This window comes from Aquarana catesbeiana, linkage group LG02 (genome assembly GCF_042186555.1).
Source record: "Aquarana catesbeiana isolate 2022-GZ linkage group LG02, ASM4218655v1, whole genome shotgun sequence".
NCBI classification, from domain to species: Eukaryota; Metazoa; Chordata; class Amphibia; order Anura; family Ranidae; genus Aquarana; species Aquarana catesbeiana.
In genome coordinates, this window is record NC_133325.1 from 655,111,425 (window position 1) to 655,119,634 (window position 8,210).

General features: G+C 43.1%; 1 pseudogene; it reads right to left on the reverse strand.

Annotated features, from left to right (window-relative positions):
* Nucleotides 1-1,898: 1,898 nt before the first annotated feature.
* LOC141130047 (uncharacterized) lies at nt 1,899-3,015 on the reverse strand (annotated as a pseudogene).
* Between the last annotated feature and the right edge of the window lie 5,195 nt (nt 3,016-8,210).

Below are 8,210 nucleotides of genomic sequence, written 5' to 3' on the forward strand. Positions count from 1 at the left end.
GTCAAAAACTGTGTGTGTTTATTTTAACTTTTTGACACTTTTTTTGTGAATGGGTAGCGGTACTATATACCCAATACTCATTTACATGGGGGGATCTGGCTGGGATTTCCAATTCCAATAAGTCCCTGCCCGCAGACCCCCACAACCACCGGGCATGGTTGTGGGGATTTGCCCCCCTCTTGAAAGTACCCAGCCCCCCATAGTGAGGGCATGTGGCCTGGTATGGTTCAGGAGGGGGGGCACTTGCTTGTCCCCCTGTTTCCTGACCTGCCAGGCTGCATGCTTGGATAAGGGTCTGGTGTAGATTTTGGTGGGCCCCACGCCATTGTCTTTTTACATTTTGGCGTGGGGTTCCCCTTAAAATCCATACTAGACCCAAAGAGCCTGGTATGAATTGGGACCCCATGCTGTTTTTCTTTCAACATTTTTCATTGTCGGCTTGCTTTTTTTTTTACATTCAGCTGTCGGCGGGAAACCTGTAGACAGCTGATGAGCCATCGGTTGTTAAGGACGTGGTGGCTGTCTTCCCCGCCCACTCCTTAGCAACCAACTAATGCGGTAATTACAGCTAAATCGAACAAATACCACATTCGGTATACAACTCAAAATTCTTAGTGAATTGAACACTTGCACAATTGTTACAGCATGCAGTATTTTAACATATTTTATTAGCCATTATTTAACTCTTAGTGAACTGACCCCTATGTCTTGTTTCCCTTATTGCCCTATCCAAAAGACACAATATAAAGTATGAGAAAATCTCTCGTCGAGGACATTTCTTTCCAATATTTTTATTGAGAGAAGTTTAGACAAAACATAAAAATACAAAGATATAGAAAAAAATATCAAGCAGTGGTGCACAAACAAACAATGTGAGGCTGGGTTCACACTTATGTGAATTGAATGCAGGTTTCTCCACATCCAATTCCCATGACAGGAGACTGAGACCGGCTTTACACAGCTCCGGGGCGGGCACGGTCCAGATTGCAGAAGGATCCTGTGCATCTTTGGCTCCATTTCAGGTGCGAATTCAGGCAAAAATTTGGACCTGATTTGCACCTGAATCGGTGTACAGGGACGCACCGGATCCAGGATATTTTGTATTTGACCAACGCCACTTTAACTGCAGGGGATTTTCATGCTTGCGCTATGGTAATTTTGGCAGCTGAAAAAATAAAAAATGTGAGGGTTCTAAGATGTCTGGGGACCTTGAGGAAATTTCAATCCTAGATAGTTATCACCACAAAAGGTATCTTCATTGGAGAATACCACCGCTATAATTTTAGATTTTCTTTCTCAGTGACAAAGACAAATGGAAGGGTAATTCTTCCCTGCAGGGAAATAAAGAATAATAAAAACTTGAGAAAAGGGGGGCGTGGTCTGGACATGGCTGCGTAAGGACATGTTGCTGAAGAGCTCCCGATCTGTCCCGGCCTTTTCTGCCCTAATTTCAGCAATATAATCAGCAAATAGTGGCATGTACTCTGCTGGGAAACGCAGAAGAAAGCACAGCAAGCAAAACAAGAAACCATCTCCCAAACCACCAAAAAACAGAACAATATACTAGTACTACCCTGGTTCCCAGGACTCATCTCCTGCTCCAAAGATGGCGGATGCCATGAGACCTGGCAGACATGTGAGTACAGCACAGCGCAACTCACCGACAACATCCATAGCCCCCTGCACCCTAGAAAGTGATATCGCCACTCCTGCGGTGTTCCGCTATGACTCCCAGGACATGCCTGACCCACATCCTACACCCCTTACTTTGCATGCGGACGCGGAGCTGAGGGCCCTGCTACAAGCTATACCGACCAGGGCTGACTTTGAATCTCTGGCCAGCAGACTAGAAGCCTCTCACCGCAGGGATATAGCGCATACTTGCCAACAGTCCCGATTTTCCCAGGACAATCCTGATTTTTGGACCCTCTGTGAGTGCGATTGCTAGGTGCAGTGGAGTCAATTCAGATCAGACTTTGAGGAGTAACAGGAACTGACTTCTTTATTGGAACATGACTGGCAAGAAGTACACAGATATCAGCTCACATGGTAAGAAGAACACAGACAGGAAAAAGAAACCAACAAGTACAACACTATACACAGGAAATACAACATATAATAGAAAACTGCACAGCACAGCATACCACTGAGCATTAGCGACATCTAGTGTCCTGTTTGAGAACTGCAGTTAATAGGCTAAGCTGAAATCTGTTGTATCTCCAACACCCTTTCTCAACAGTTAAGGCTTAGTCTGTTAAACCTATCTTCTTTGTAAGCCTTGAATGTCTTTCAGCGGTCAGGGGCTTTGTAAGGATATCTGCTGTCATATCCTCGATTGGGCAATAAAGTAACTCAAGAAGACCTTGCTCTTGAAGATCCCTAAGAAAGTGAAACTTCACATCAATGTGCTTGGTTCTTGAATTAACTCCTTCCATGTGCGCAAGTACAAGGCATCCTTGATTGTCCTCATAGATTTTTGTTGGTCCCAACTGTGGTTGAACCAAGTCTGTTAATAACTGTCTCAGCCATATAACTTCTTGGCTTGCCTGCGCTGCAACGACATATTCTGCTTCAGTAGACGACAGTGTAACAGAGAGTTGCTTTCTACTAGTCCAATTGATGGCACCACCTGACAGAAAGAATAAGTAGCCACTGGTAGATTTTCTGTCACTGGTGTCTCCTGCCCAGTCAGCATCCACATATCCTGTTAGTGCTTTCATCACTTGCTGGTAACTTTGACTTGTAGTGCGAAGTCCCTTTAAGATAGCGAATGATTCGCTTTACAGCATTCCAGTCCTTTTTGCTTGGCATCGAAACCTTTCTGCATAGGATTCCAACAGTTGCTGCAATGACCGGCCTTGTAGTAGTAGTAAGGTACAGCAATTTTCCTATTGCTTTTCTGTATTGAGTATTAGTAGGTAATGGGTTATCTTGACAATTCATCTCCTTTAGGTAGTTGGTTTCCATGGGAGACTTTACCGGTTTGGCATCTTCCATTCCAAATGTTTCAATTATTTCTTGTATTTTGTGTCTTTGGTTCAGAAGAAAGCTGCCATCTTCCTCTCTCTCGATCTAGATACCAAGGTAATTCTTTATGTTGCCAAGATCTTTGGTGTCAAAGTGCTGATTTAGTTTTTCCAGTATTTCTGCTTCATCCCTTTCTTGCTCAAAACAAAATCAGGATATCATCCACATAAATGACCATATAGACCCATCGATTTGCCAATTTCTTTGTGTATAAGCAGGGGTCTGCTTTACTCCTTAGAAAGTTTTGATGTGTAAGCACTTCATTTATTTTTATATTCCAAGGCATGGCTGCTTGCTTTAGACCATATATACCCCTGCGAAGTTTGCATACTAGGTCTGACCTTTGTTCGTCTTTGAATCCTGGCGGCTGTTCCATGTAAATTTCTTCTGTTAAATCGCCATGTAGAAATGTGGTTTTCACATCAAAATGTTTCACTTGCATTTTCCTTATGGTGGCTATTGTCAGTAAAGTCCGTATTGTAGTGTGCTTGACTACTGGTGCAAACGTCTCATCATAGTCCTCTCCGTATTTTTGAGAATAGCCCTTGGCTATTTGACTTGCCTTGTACCGTTCAATTGTGCCATCTGCATTGTATTTCACTTTAAAAGTCCATTTACAGCCTATGGCTTTCCTTCCGGGCGGTAGTTCTGTAAGTGTCCATGTTTTGGTGTCATGCATGGATTTCATCTCTTCCTCAGCAGCCTTTATCCATTTACTTGCTTCTTGTTCTGGAAGTTGAGATATGTCTTCCCAGCTTGCAGGTTCATTGATACTGGCAGTATTTGCTTTGTATGAGAGACGTATAGGTGGTTTACCTTTGTTTTCTCTTGTTGAACGTCTCGTTTTTGTGTCTGAGTCTTCATGTTTCTGCTCTTCAGTGCTGGCTGAGTCTGCACTTACTTCAACTGTTTGTTCGGAAGTTACAGAGATGGGCTGGTAAATGTCAGTTTGCTCTTCTATTTTCGTTTCTACTGTTGTCATTACATTGCCTCCTAAATCTTCAACAAAAGTTATGCTGTTGCTAATGGTAACCTTGTTATTTTGGGGATTTAGGATTCTGTAACCCTTGACATTGTCACTGTATCCTACGAAGATACCTTCAAATGCTCTGTTCTGGAGTTTGGTGCGTTTTTCTTCAGGTATGTAGATGAATGCTTTGCATCCAAAAACTCTTAGGTGTTTTACACTTGGCTTGTCATTGTGCCATAGTTCATATGGGGTTTTCTCCACTGTTCTGGAAAGAAGTCTGTTCTGCAAATATGTAGCTGTCATGGCTGCCTCACCCCAGTATTTTTGTGGTAGTCCAGAGTCTGTCAGCATACATCTGATCATTTCAGTCAGAGTTCTATTCTTTCTTTCAGCTACTCCATTTTGTTCTGGTGTATGCGGGACTGTCTTTTGATGTTCTATTCCATTCTGTTTTAAGTACTCTTGTATCTTACCTCCTGTGAATTCCCCTCCATTATTGCTCCGAAGTATGAGAGGCTTCCTCTGAAACTTGTTACTGGTCTTTGTTATATAGTCTTTTAATTTGTCAAAAACTTCACTCTTGTGTTGCATTAGGTAGGTGACTGTGTATCTTGAATAGTCGTCTATGAAAGTCACTATGTACCTTTTGCCTCCAGGTGTGGGTGGGTTTAGGGGACCCCACACGTCACTGTGAACTAAGTCAAGTGGTCTTGAAGCTCTCTTTTGACTGACTTTGGTCAGTGTTGCTCTTGTTGCTTTGGATTTAATGCAACAATAAATAGTTTCTTTGTTATTCAGATCAAGTTCTGTGAAGAAACTTCTATCACTCGTCATGTGACTGGTTGCCCCGGAATCGATGCACCAGCCTTGGCATTTGTTGTTGCCTGTCGTTTTAAATGTGGCATTCCAGTTTCCTTCCTATGGATCATTGATTATGGTTTTGACCTTTTGTTTAGCATAAGAGGGACGCTGTCTCATTTGCTCTGCTTTCCATATAGTACAGTCTTTCTTTATGTGTCCCTGCTTGTGGCATCTGAAACACACTCTGGTCTCTTTCCTGTGTAACTTTGCATCTGTAACTTTAAGAGCGGTTCTAGTGTCGGTTTCTGTGGAGTCATGCATTAATTCCTTTCTTCTCTGATACTCATCTATGAGCCTGGTTTTTACAAATGCTAGCTTCAGATCTGTCTCAGGTCGTGTCTCCAGTGCATTGATTAGTGCAGTATATGTATCAGGTAAACTGCATAACAACATGGCTGCAGTGTGACTGTCTGTTATATTCTCCCCGATTGATCTGAGTTGCGCAATCACTTCCAGCATTGCATTTATATGCTCCTGCATGTCCTGTTCTCTGCCAAGTCTCATTTTTTAAAAGTTTCCACAGCAAAAACAGCTTGCTGTTTAAACTGGATCTTTCATGCAGTCTTTTCAGTACGTCCCACATGCCTTTCGCTGTGTCCTCATGATGTATATGAATGAGCTGATCATCCTCCACTAGTAAACTTATGGTGGCCCGTGCCTGTCTGTTTTTCTTGTCCCAGTCCTGATTATTATCCTGTGGCCTCTCTGTGATGGTAACCTCCCACAAGTCATCTATGGATAATAGCATTTCCACTTTGAACTTCCATAACTGATAATTGTCATTGTTCAGCTTGGCCACTGAGAGTTTAAGCTCTGAGTTTCCGGCCATTTTTTCCCTCCTTTATATACAGTCTTACTTGTCTGTAGGAGATGTCACTGGAAACCTTCCTTGTGTTGATCTCCACATCAGCCACACTGTCTCCTGTTCGAGGCTTTGTTCTGCCTGGGCTGCACCTGGTTGTATGACTTTATCCGGACACTGGGCCCATAACCTGTTGTAGAGTGTGATTGCTAGGTGCAGCAGAGTCAATTCAGATCAGACTTTGTGGAGTAACAGGAACTGACTTCTTTATCGGAACATGACTGGCAAGAAGTACACAGATATCACCTCACATGGTAAGAAGAACACAGACAGGAAAAAGAAACCAACAAGTACAACACTATACACAGGAAATACAACATATCATAGAAAACTGCACAGCACAGCATACCACTGAGCATTAGCGACATCTAGTGTCCTGTTTGAGTACTGCAGTTAATAGGCTAAGCTGAAATCTGTTGTATCTCCAACACCCTCGTCCCGAGTTAAGCTTGTCCCAATTATTTTCCCGGGATTTTGTTTTTGTCCCAGGAAAATCGGGAATGTTTTGGGCTAAAAATGGCAGCGGGCGACACAAAGATGGTCGTTGCCTTTGCCAGGAGTATTGTTTCCCCTTGTGTTCAGTGGAAAGGAGAGGGCAGCCAATCTGCTTCTCTCTTCAGTGCTGCAGGGATTGGAGACCCCTCCCCTCTCCACTGAACACAGCAGGAAGAGATCAGCCGCCGCCAACCCTCCGCCCCCGTGGAGCAACATGTGACCGCTCCCCTTCAGATTAATGGTGGCTCAGATCCTCCTTCCAGTATGGGAGAAAGCAAAGCAATGTGAGTGAGGAAAACATGTCATGCTGATTAATCTGCCTAGATACTTGTTTTTTATTGTTAATGCCAATGTGGCTTTCCTGGAAGAGCCATGTAATTCCAAGGTGATTTATTAAGGGGTTACTCTGAGATGTTTGCCTGAGATTGTTATATTTATGTCCATGGCTTTATTATTTGTGCCTGCCTTGGGTGTAAACCAATTTACTGTGGAACTACAAGAGCCAGCATGCCTGACTTGTTTTTAAACTAAAATGGCATTTCATCCAGCATAGACACCATTAGATACAGTAAGTGGTTTGTAGAACTACAAGAACCAGCATGACTTGTTTGCTATATAATGACATTGCATCACCTAGCATGGTCTAGGGTCCCTGATACTAGTAACACCAGGAGACATGTTGTTTGTAGAACTACAAGAGCCGGCATTCACCGGGGTACTTGGTAAACGTTGCCACATTTACAGATATCTAGTCTATAGAACTACAAGAGCCAGCATTCACTGGGGTACTTGGTATGTTGGTATGATTGCAGCATTTACAGATAACAAGGCTGAAGAACTACAAGAGCCAGGATGGGTTGTTTGCTATATAAAGACATTGCACCATTCAGCAAATGTAATCTGTATAACTACAAGAGCCAGCATGCCTTGTTTGCTACATAATGGCATTGCATCATCCAGCATGGTCGTATCCCACAGCATGCTGCCTCTTGTAGTTCTACAGACCACTTATCTTCTGCTGTCACTTACCAAGGACCCTAGACCACGTTGTATGATGCAATGTTAGTGTATAGCAAGCAGGGCGGGCTGGCTCTTGTAGTTCTATAGCCAACGTATCTGTAAATGCTGTGACTTGCATTAGGTACCCCAGTGATTGCTGGTTCTTCTTATTCTGTTGATTCTCTATCACATGCCACCACTTCTCCCAGGTACCCCAGTGCATGCTGGCTCTTGCAGTTCTTTATCCCATTTATCTCCTGCTGTCACCTGTACCAGGGACCATAGACCATGCTGGATAATGTAATGTCATTATATAGCAAACAAGGCATGCTGGCTCTTATAATTCTTCACCCTAGTTTGTACCAAGTACTCCAGTGCATGCTGGATCTTGTAGTTCTACAGACCACTAATATCCTGGTGTCACTAGTATCAGGGACCCCAGACCATGTTGAGTGAATGGCATGCTGGCTCTTGTAGTTCTTCAGCCTAGTTATCTGTAAATGCTCTAATTATACCAAGTACCCTAATGCATTCTGGCTCTTGAAGTTGTATAGACTAGTTTTCTTTGGATGCTGTCCCTTATACCAAGAACCCTAGATCATGCTGGGTCTTGTAGTTCTATAGACTAGATATCTGTAAATGTGGCAACGTTTACCAAATACCCCACTGAATGCTGGCTCTTGTAGTTCTACAGACAACGTGTCTCCTGGTGTTACTAGTATCAGGGACCCCAGACCATGCTGGATGATGCAATGCCATTATGTAGCAAACAAGGCATGCTGGCTCTTATAGTTCTACAGATCAGTCCTATTCCTACATTCGTTTGCTAGTAGGTGCCCCTCATTCCCATTGCAAAATGTTGGGAGGTATACTATGAAGCTTAAAGAGGAACTGCAGTCTGCTCACATAATTTGTAATAAAAATATCTTTGCCATTCTGAAGCTTCCCTCCAACCACTTTGCATATTATTTTATATATATACTGTGATTCTGTACT